At 40.9% G+C, this 10,761-nt stretch overlaps 1 pseudogene; it reads left to right on the top strand.

Annotated features, from left to right (window-relative positions):
* Positions 1-2,452: 2,452 nt before the first annotated feature.
* On the top strand, positions 2,453-8,318 carry LOC116689319 (2-oxoglutarate and iron-dependent oxygenase domain-containing protein 2-like; annotated as a pseudogene).
* Positions 8,319-10,761: the final 2,443 nt, after the last annotated feature.

Here is a 10,761-nt window from a genome sequence, read left to right on the forward strand (position 1 = left end):
ACACAGTCAACAGTGAACCGAGCTAAATAAAAAATAAATTTACAATACTGGACCTTAAGCGAAATAAAATGATTTAAAAAAAAAAAAAAATAAAAATGCAAATAGAATCTTGATTGCATTATCTGGCAAAAAATCGCAATTTGATTTTTTTTTCTCCAAACGCCTTAGTCTGTAGGATCAATGTGTAGGCTGGGACGTCTTTTAGCACCACAAATCTTAATTCAGAATGGTTGAACACATTTTGCCGTTATCAAATGATGATTCCCCCCCCCCACCCTTCCCCCTGCAATTGGATAATTGCATTATAATCGATATGCGATTTGGATCAAATAATCGATCATTTGTGTAGCCCTAACTATGTCCAAGTGATGTGAGCCGGACCTGAAGATTTAGGATTTAGACTGAAGATGTACATACCCAATCCACAACTCCTTGATGATCCCCAGCCAGGTACTTGCTCTGGATCCTGTGGACGGTCTTCTTTTGGCCCAGGTGATGACCGATGTCATTAAAGTGGCAGTCGAGAAAAATCTGCCTCTTCCTGTCAGCCTCGATCACCACCTCCTCTTCTCCTCTTTCTTGGGTCCACATAGTACAGCTTGCCCTCTGAATGCACATACGAATGAAAAGTGGGACATTCGTCACATGCGTGTGGTATTCTGACAATAACAGTTTAATGAATGATGTGGTACATCATTGATTGGGAGAACGTCATAGACTACTTCGTTTTATCTTTTAATGTCTTGCTTAATCTTGAAAGGCAGACATACCAATAAACATAACTTCGACATATTATCATATTGGCATGCTCTCTATTCCAAACACCAATTATCTCCAGAAAATGTAGACTTTTTATTCGGTCGAATGGTTATTTTATCATTCTTTTCCACCACAGGGCACGCGGTAATTTAGCAAGAAAATTCAAAAAGCCAGTTTTAGAAGTTGAGATTATATATACAGTGCTTGTTATAGTGAACCACCAAGATAATGAGCCGAATTGTCTATAGACTCCTAACGCGACACATTTGTATAATATCTTACGTTTGTCCTACGGGTTATAAGTACAAGCAAGTTGCTTTTAAATTGTTGTTTTTTTGAATGAAGGTTCGTGATGGCAACAGACGTTTATGTGAGCTAGAGAGAGCAGTGCCTCTCCAGTGTGTTTTTCATTGGTAATGAAGGTATTAAAACACCCCTTACCTCAATGATAAATTTCTGTGCGTATCTTTGAGATTCTTCTTTCGTAAAGGATTCATCGTCTGAGGAAAGCAGCCTTACCACAAAAGTGTAAATGTCCCAATTATTGGAGCTGGACTCAACCACCTCCTCCTCAGCCACTTGCAACGACTCCACGTTAACTCTCCGGTTAGCTAGACTTTACAGGAGTACAATGGACCGGGGTTTATTACTACACCTCAATAAACTAACAAATGCTGACTGTCAACCACATATTTAGCAGCAGTGCTAGCTACTGCTACCGAAGATCATATCCTCAGCAAAACCACATCAGTTGAAGATACAACGCTCGTGCTTGTTCTTTTTTCTCTTCTTCTACTTTTGCATTTATGCGGTTGCCATCACTGTTTTGCATGGTGCCCCTTCTGACAAGAATGCTACTTCTGCCAGCCTCTTAAAATCAAATGGAAATTGGCTGTCTAGTTTGAAGTTTTATTTGATTTGCTGAACCTAGACTGTAAAAATGAATTATCAGAAGAAAAAAAAAAAAATTCAATTATACACCGAGTGTTTTGTCGACACCTCACGGGAGCAAACTGTAAAAAAGCAAAACCGACCACAAATGAATTCAAGCCAAAGTAAAGGCTACGTACTGTAGTTTTTTGTCGGCTGTATCAATGATTTAGTCTAGAACGATTAGCACTCTATGATATTTGAAAGGTTATTTCCTTCAACTCTATAATATTCTGAGGCGAGCTCTTGTGTTTTTTTTCTTTACATATGGGCTGATGTGATTCCAGTTCCATTTTATTTTAGCTGTCAAAAAGTTTTTTTCCTAAGTTACATGCTATAAATTTCACATCGCTTTCAATATATTATAAACAGGCTATGTTCAAATACACAATGGGTTCATAGCGTACAGCGCGTGTCTGCTCTCTAGTGGTCACAATGTGGAACTGTCAATTTGCCATGATACTAGCTAGCCAAGCCAGCTATCAAGGTGTATATTTTAAATTAGTTTGAAGTCTGTATTATTGGCACTAAATGTATTATGAATAATGTATAGTTGGAGGGAACTGCTACCTTTTACCCTCTCTGACAAAAAATGGTCCACGTTTTTTAATTTATATTATTTTACTTTGGAGACTTCGAACCGGAAGTTTATGTCTGTTTGTTGCTGCTAGCTAACACAGAAGTAGCAACTGTTAGCTGTGAAGCTTGTCAGGTCCTGGTATTACTTTTTGTTATGCGTTTTATTCTATTTATACGGGCAATAATGACAAACAAGGAAGACGGAAATTGTCAGTTTTATATTGCAACTGTTTCACCACTGATAATATTTTCCTGGAGGACTACAAGATCCATGTCCGCTTTTTATCCGAGCAGCGGTTCCGCAGGATTATGAAACGGTGAGTCGATGGTAGTTCCTTGAAAAACAAAAATAGTATTTGGCTTAATGCCCGTTTTAAAACTCTACTGACAACAAGTGTATCTTAATTGTTGCTACACAGCTGCTCATGAGGCTTGGCTGCGTGACGGACCAACAGTTTGGGAGTGGTTCAACAAGGTAAGAAGTGGTGTAACATTTGGTCGGTCTGACATTACTTAGGTTCACCTAAGGTAGGTGGGACGTAACCTCAAACATAACGGAAAATACTCACTCAACATTTCAAACACTTCCTCCTTAAGCTCAAACGTTAGATGAATGATTTAACCCTAAAGTAAACTAAGTCACTGCCATTAATATAATTAAAGTTTATTTCATTTTTATTTAAAAACATTTTAGGGAAATAAGCACAAATGTTATTCTATCGTTTCTCGAAAGTGAATAATATAGGGCTTTCTAACCTTCTGAATGGTAAATTGACTATTTCTGGGTAGTAAACTGTTAGTCTTACAAAACAGACAATTGATATAGAGCTAGACTGATATATTGGCCAGGCTCATATATTAGCTTATTACAGAGATAGGCTATATCGGTACTACTGTGTTTGGCCGCTGATACAGTAACAAGAAATATCAGTACAGTACAGAAAAGCTTACAAGCTTGGTTCGAAAGTTTGGGCACCCCAGGTAAAAATGTATTATGTGCATAAAGAAGCAAAGACAAGATGGAAAAAATCTCCAAAAGGCATCAAGTGACAGATTTAGACATACATGCCCTGCAAAAGTATTCAGCCCCCTTGAACTTTTCAACCTTTTGACACATTTCAGGCTTCAACATAAAGATATAAAAAAAATTATGAAGAATCACCAACAAGTGGGACCAATGTGAGTGGAACAAAATCTATTGGATATTTTAAACTTTTTTAGCAAATAAAAACACTGAAAAGTGGTGCGTGCAAATTATTCGGCCCCTTTACTTTCAGTGCAGCAAACTCACTCCAGAAGTTCAGCGAGGATCTCTGAATGAGCCGAACTAGAAATACAGAGAGACAGAGATCAGTCCTAAATGATGATGGTGATAAATAAATAATCCACCTGTGTGTGATAGTCTCGCCAGACGGACATCAATTTGTAACCATAGCCGAACTTAGAAATATACAGAGATGTTTATGGAACTGATGGTCTTCTTTGGCAAGAATTGAATGGACGTATTAATATTTAAAGTACGCACTAAAGCTTAGGGACAAAAACTTGCCAAGGACGACATTTATTAGATGTGAAAAAAAGTAATTTAGGGAGTTTTGATGCTCACATTGATTTTACATTCATTCGGCTTAGGTGGTGCCAAAAACGGCTTGGGTGCTGTACTTAGCCTTAATAGGTACAACGGGATAATCAAGTAGATATTCAGTGATCACTGGAAAGCATTTTGTTTGAAGAGATGAGATCAGAGGTAACCTACCTATTTCTCTCTGTATGACTACTCCGTTTAGCTTTCACAGGAAAGTGGACAGGCGGCGGCGTCTAGGTGTGACGTCGCTGAGAGAGCTCCGCTGATCAAAGAACACGTACCGGCCTCTCCATCCCCACGTCTACCATCTGCAGGTACTTACTGCCCAGCCACTGCTAATAGAGTAGAGTTCATTACTATGTGTCCTGAACACCTTGGCGAGACACACCTGCACACCACCTGTCCTCAGGAGTCCTACCTCGCACCAAGTTCAAGCAGATTGTTGAGTACTGTCGAAGCACGTGACATCAGCGAAGAAGGTCTCCAAGACTTGGTTGCAGAAAGAGGGGCAGGTGAGCTGGAAAGTGTTTCATTCCTTAGTGGCTAATGTTCCAATAAGAAGTAGTAGCTCCCTTACATCATGGAATGATCTCTGTTATTAGTACTATTTTCTCTTTTGTTGACATTAATGGTACCCATAACCATGCAAGTCTTTTAGTTTACAGTGACAAAAAACTAAAAGTGAAGCAGTCAAATGTTCCAGAGGCTCAGTTTTTCAATGTATATGGGAAGTTATTAGACATTTTACACTATATAGGATAGCTTGGGCTCGTTTTCACATCAGTTTCAATGTGCAAAACATGAAGCAAAGAGCAAAAAGTGACTCATAAATTCTTACCTTTAAACCCACAAAACACCCCAGTTTGTGTCCCTTTAAGGTGGTTTTGGTCTCTTTTTCACATTATTTTTGGAACAGATAATACATAAAAAAACACCAAAAAACTTAAAGACAAAACTTGCTCAAGAAGTCCAACTAGAACCTTTAGATCTGAGAAATATCTTTTTAGTTGCCTCTGTTCGACTTAGGCGGTGCCCCAAACGCTCGTGTGCTGCACCTAAACCTTATACGGCAGGGAAACCCTGATGTGCTTAAAATATGAAATATTAAATGCACATGGAGCATCTTTATTGATCCCATCTTCTGTTAAAGCTCCAAGGTTTATCGCTTCCCTGTGTTTGAGAAAAGCTCTGTTAGGAGCTGTTGGAGGAGCTGGAGCACTTTGAGCAGTCCTCTGCTCCGAAAGGAGAGACCCAACAACCAGAAACCCTATGGGTAATGTACGCCTTCTACAGGTTGAAACCCTAAAAGCGCCGGTAATCACTGTTCAGAGTCATTCATGACATTTTGATTCTTGGCCAGAAATATGAGAGGTACATTCCAGGCAGGGACATGCAGGAACTAATGGTTTTCTAGAAGTCAGGGAAATTCTAGGGTAATTTGACAGCGAGGAACTGCATTTCGTCGCTTTCGGACAAAACATTGTTCTCCATATTTTCAATTTTATGAATCAATGTATCACCCTTTTAAATGTAAATGTAAATGTGCTGTATTATATAGCGCTTTTCCGAGTCTTAACAACTGCTCAAAGCGCTTTTACATCAACAGGAAACATTCAACATTCACACACATTCATACACTGGGCCGGGGCTGCCCGTAACAAGGTGCCACCTGCTCATCAGGTAAACACTCACACACATTCACCTCGATGCGCAGCACGAGGGCAACTCGGGTGTTCAGTGTCTTGCCCAAGGACACTTCGACATGACGCAGGGCAGGGATCGAACCACCAACCTTCCGATTGGTAGGCAACCGCTCTACCACTGAGCCACAGCCGCCGTTAGGCTGTTAGTCTTTTTTCATTGGTGTCAAACTCCGGTTTTGGGCATTCAAGATTTTCACCTGACGGCGACGTCATGCTGGCATGTCTTCGAGCCGAGATGGAGGCCTTAGCTGAAACCTTAAATTAGAAGATTAAATGCAGAACCCATGAAAGAGCTCTGACTGCAAAGGTTTTTAGGCAGGTATGAAAAAATGCTGTAAAGTAGAAGCTTTCAAATGCAAGTGTATCTAATAGTAACACAGCATCTGTTCACAGTCTCGGGATTAGAGGCCCTACGCGCAGGAGCAGGCGTTAGTGTTGAGGATTTATACCAAAAAACCAGGGCAAATACAAAAAGGGATCAAAAAATGCAAAAAAAAATGACACAAGGAGGTTCAGACGAAGCAGCCAAAAACAAAGTTCAAAATCCAAAACCTCCCAAAAGATAGGATAACGCAAAAGCGAACACAGAAGCTGAGGGAGTATACAAACAGACCGTTTGGTATAATTGGTTATCATACACCTACAAAAAACAAAAAACGAAAACAACACACAATCCCTGACTTTTGCAAGTTGCCTACAAGACTGATGCTGGTTTGAAGGCAAAGGTAGTAACACCAAATACTGATGTGATTTAGATTTGTCTTTTGTCCGCTCACTTTGCATTTTGTGAATTGATAAAATAAACAATCATCTTTATATTTTTGAAAGCATTCTTAGTTTACAGCATTTTTTTTCGGTCTTACTCAGACTGTAGAGTCTGAGGAAGTCAGAGAATTATCCTGAGGGTTACGTTGTCTTATTGAAGATATTCTTCTTGTTTTCTCTCTCTCTTCCAGGATCCTCCTGAATGAACTGGGCTTTGACGATGGCTTCATCACGCCCCTCGTGAGCTCTACCTGCACCCCCCGCTCGCCTCCCGGCTGTACCCGGACTGTGGGGGACGCGGCCTGGACAGCCCAAGGCTTTGTTGTTAAATATGACCACGAATGAAGACCTGGAGTCAGCTACCACTACGACAACGCAGAGGTCACCCTAAATGTTTCCCTGGGCAAGGACTTCACCGAGGGCCACATTTATTTTGGTGATTGAGACAGGTGAACATACCAGTTACAACACTATACTGTACTATACCAGTCCCTCCGGATTTTGCAGCTTTTAGAGATGTAGCAGGCCCAATACCTAACTTGTGGAGCTTTTTGTAAAAAATTGCAATAAAAGTTGTCCTTTATATGTTTTGTGCAAGAAGCGAAAGACGAAGTTGCAAAAAAAATACATTTTTTTTCCCCGTATAGATCTTTAAAAATAAAAAGGAAACTTGGTTTTGGGGAGAATAACTTACTCCAGGGTGAGTTTTCCTAGTACCTTACCAAAAAGGCTCAAGACGCTGCAAATATGGTATAATATGAAAATGGACGGCTAATAATTTATTGAATAATCAAATTTGAACTGCCTGTCAGTAGACTGTTGATGTTTACGTTGTTAGTTAATTTCCATCCTGGCCTGGTACACACCTCCATACTGCAGTCGGGCAGCAGCCCGCGCGCTGCAGAGAGCCGGCAGGATTGAACATCAGCCATTCAGTGACTTTATAGTGAAAAACCGTGACAGTGTACATTGGATGTAAACAGGTATACGGTGGCAGGACAGTCTGAAATGTTTTGCGTGGTCTTCTGCTGTACGTTTTGTTGGTAGATGTGAGATTGTTGAGTTAGACACATCGTCCCTGGATGTATAGACAAGGTCTTGTTTTCATGACAGTTTTTTTATGACTGTATCTGAAAACACAAAATAATACCCAACCCGTGCTCTGGGTCCATACAGGGTGACTAGACACCCGTCCTAATTGCGAATAAGGAATCAGAGAATTGTTTTAGATGTTTCTCGACTCTGACGTCGGACCTACAATGCTAATGTTGTGTTTAATGTAATTCATAAGGGGCTTAAAAAGTCTTAAAGGCCCTGAACGCCCACAAGGTGTTTTCAGTTAATCCTGCTGACTGGACCTCTTCCATATAAATATAAACAGCACATTTACATTTACATTCCCAGGACTGTGGGGGTGTGTATATACCGATCGGTTAATGTATTCCTGAGTCTCCTGTTCGCTTTGTTGCATTTGGTAGGGCAGGACAAATGACAGCTTGTCATTTTATTGGTAAAAAACAGATTTGTGAGAAGAAATTCCCATCTAAGCTTGGCCTACCTTCAACTGAGCAGAGTCCAATCCGCCATACTAACGAAATCACCTGTGTAGGTGTTCCCGAGGCTTTAATTTGACTTAGTGAAACCTGCAGAAACCTGTGTTTTATTATATTCCAATGTCATTTCTAACAGTAATGCTAATCATGTCTAAAGTAAGTGGTTGGTGTGGCCCCTGCAGGTGCCTTTAGTGAGACTGAGTGTTCAGAGTGGAACACAGGGTGACCGAGGGGCTCCTCCATCGCGGTCAACACATGCACGGGGCCTGCCCATCTCCTCCGGCCAGCGCTGGAACCTCATCATCTGGATGAGAGCCTCACGTGAACGCAACAAGCTGTGCCCATGTGCCAAAGGAGGCTACACTGGTGGAAGGGGAGGGCTTTGCTGACGGTTCACCAAACAAACCTGAAGCACTGCTGAACCATTTTGTGCGTTTGACATGAGTTCCCGCTGCTGTCAGCGTTTAATAAGGGGACTTTGGTGTCCCCGGTTTGTACAGTAATATCAAAAGAAGACACTGGCAGACAGCATGCGTGCAGCTACCTCAGATGTATCCGAAAGAATGAAATATTTTGAAAGTGTTAAATTTGTGCAAACGATTTCTGTCACTAGATAGATAAGCTACAGTATGATTGTTGTACAGTTAATTAAGAACAACACGGGTCAAAGCCATTAAATGGAATAAATTATGTTTACACATTTTGACTGTATTCCAAATTGGAATGATAAAAGCAAAATTCAGGAATGAGGAATATTTATGTATTTGTACTAATAGTAAGACTATCCATCCATCTTGTCCGCGTTGTCTGGTCAGGCGCGGGGGCCAGCACTACCAACTTCCCTTTCCAGAGCCACGCTAACCAGATATTCCCGGCCAGGTTGAATATAATCCCTCCACCTAGGTCCTGGGTCTTCCCCGAGGCCTCCTCCCTGCTGGACGTGCTGGAACACCTCCTAGGGAGGGCCCGGGGGGCATCTTTACCAGTATCCCGAACCACCTCAACTGGTCCTTTCCCAACGCGAAGGAGCAGCGGCTCTACTCCGAGCCGCTCCCAGATGACTGAGCTTCTCACCTATCTCTACGGGAGACGCCAGCCCCCCTCCGGGAAACCTATTTCGGCCGCTGTACCCTTTATCCCGTTGTTTCGGTCATGACCCATAATAATACAATGGCACAATAATTCTGGTTTTTACATTTGGTTGGTGTCCATTTTATTATGAGTATATGAATGACTAATGACTCAAATATTAGTCAATATTATCAAACATCCATACTGGTCAAGCCCCCTTATTTATATACAGTATGAATGTACGGATCTTGTGACAAAGATAAAAAATTAGGTTTTGATAACTCTGCTGTATCTGTATTGACAATTCCAATACCTGTAAGTCTGTAAGCATCTTTTGTAAAACTAATTGGATCATTTTAATTAAGACGACATGAGGCCAGGGATTTCTGTGGCATTCAGGCACAATAAATATAGCAGGAATATTTAAAGTAACCTGGGAGTTTTTTACCACTAACAGCGCCCCATAGAACATATCCTGCAGCTGGTTTCATGCTATTCCCCTGAACACATTGTGGTGGTCATGAGCAAAGAAGTGTAAAAAAACTACAAGTGTGAAGCAATGTGCAAAGGCTGGGAAGAAGAAGACAGCAGCTGGCAAAACATGGCTGCATTTCGAAGTGGTTCAACACGCCCTTGTTCACTTCCCATAAGCACTTGCCCTCTGCAGAAGTCCCCGTCGCCTCTTAAAGTCCTTGATTATCTGAAAACTGACGGGAACTTGGTGCGATCTAGCTTTGGAGGCTGAGGGAGCGATGAACAGCGATGGTCACTCCAGAGTTGGGTATCACCCACAGACGCCTGCGTTATGCATTTGGTGCATATCTATGGTTAGGTGGAGGACGTCATGTAAAACTCCGTTGCTGACCCGCAAAGAAGGAAAAGATGAATCCATTAAATTTAATACCGTTCAACTTCCTATTTGTTAGCTTGATATTACTTAAACCTAACTAACTAATATTTCTTTATATGTCTTTATTACTAGACAGTTATATGTGTGATTTCTTTATTGCACACATTATTTGTAATGCATGAGAGAAATTCAGTTTTTGCGAAGATGTAACGCATAATATGATTAATCAGACAAGATCACAAACTTCTAAATCAGAAATGTATGCAGTGATTACCAGCCTCTAAAAATAGTCTGTGGGTATTATGATGTATAAAATAATATTTATAATAGTAAAATATACGTTTGTTTAGGGCTTTCATACAAGAAATAGGCCTATTGTAATGTAAGCAGACACAAATCCACAAAAACGGGGATAGAACCCCACAATTAATGAAATAAATGGAAAATAAAACACTTGGACAGTACGCTACGCCTACAACGCCGATAGATCCGTTTAGTTTGGGCTGAAAGTAAACAAGGGCAGGGCATTTTAATCCCTCGTTCCTGCCCCACCCATTTTTTCCCATCCTCAGCTGAAGCAGAAGTTGTTCTCTCTTTTGTAAAGGCCGTCTCAAAGCTCTTTTTTTCTGCCCAGAGGAGGGAGGAGGGATCGAAGAGGAGCTATAGGCGAGGTAACATAAGAGCAGCCTTTTGCGGAAGCCTTGCAGCTAAAAGCCGTTGCTCTCGCTCTCACGCCCATACAGCTGATGTGAATTAATGTGACGCTTCAAAGGAAAGCATCCCTCCAAACATTTCTTTTTTTTCTAAGTCGGGAGGAAGCTTTAGAATATTAAATATTCTGAGGAATTTCATGAGGAAGAAAGGAAAACAATCGACTTTTTGCTTTGGGGTTTTCAAAAATGTTTGATTGTTTTGTGGACTTCTGATCTTCTACAGATTACACCACTTCTCTTCCCTTCAGGTATT

The sequence above is a fragment of the Etheostoma spectabile genome, chromosome 5 (assembly GCF_008692095.1).
Source record: "Etheostoma spectabile isolate EspeVRDwgs_2016 chromosome 5, UIUC_Espe_1.0, whole genome shotgun sequence".
NCBI lineage: Eukaryota > Metazoa > Chordata > Actinopteri > Perciformes > Percidae > Etheostoma > Etheostoma spectabile.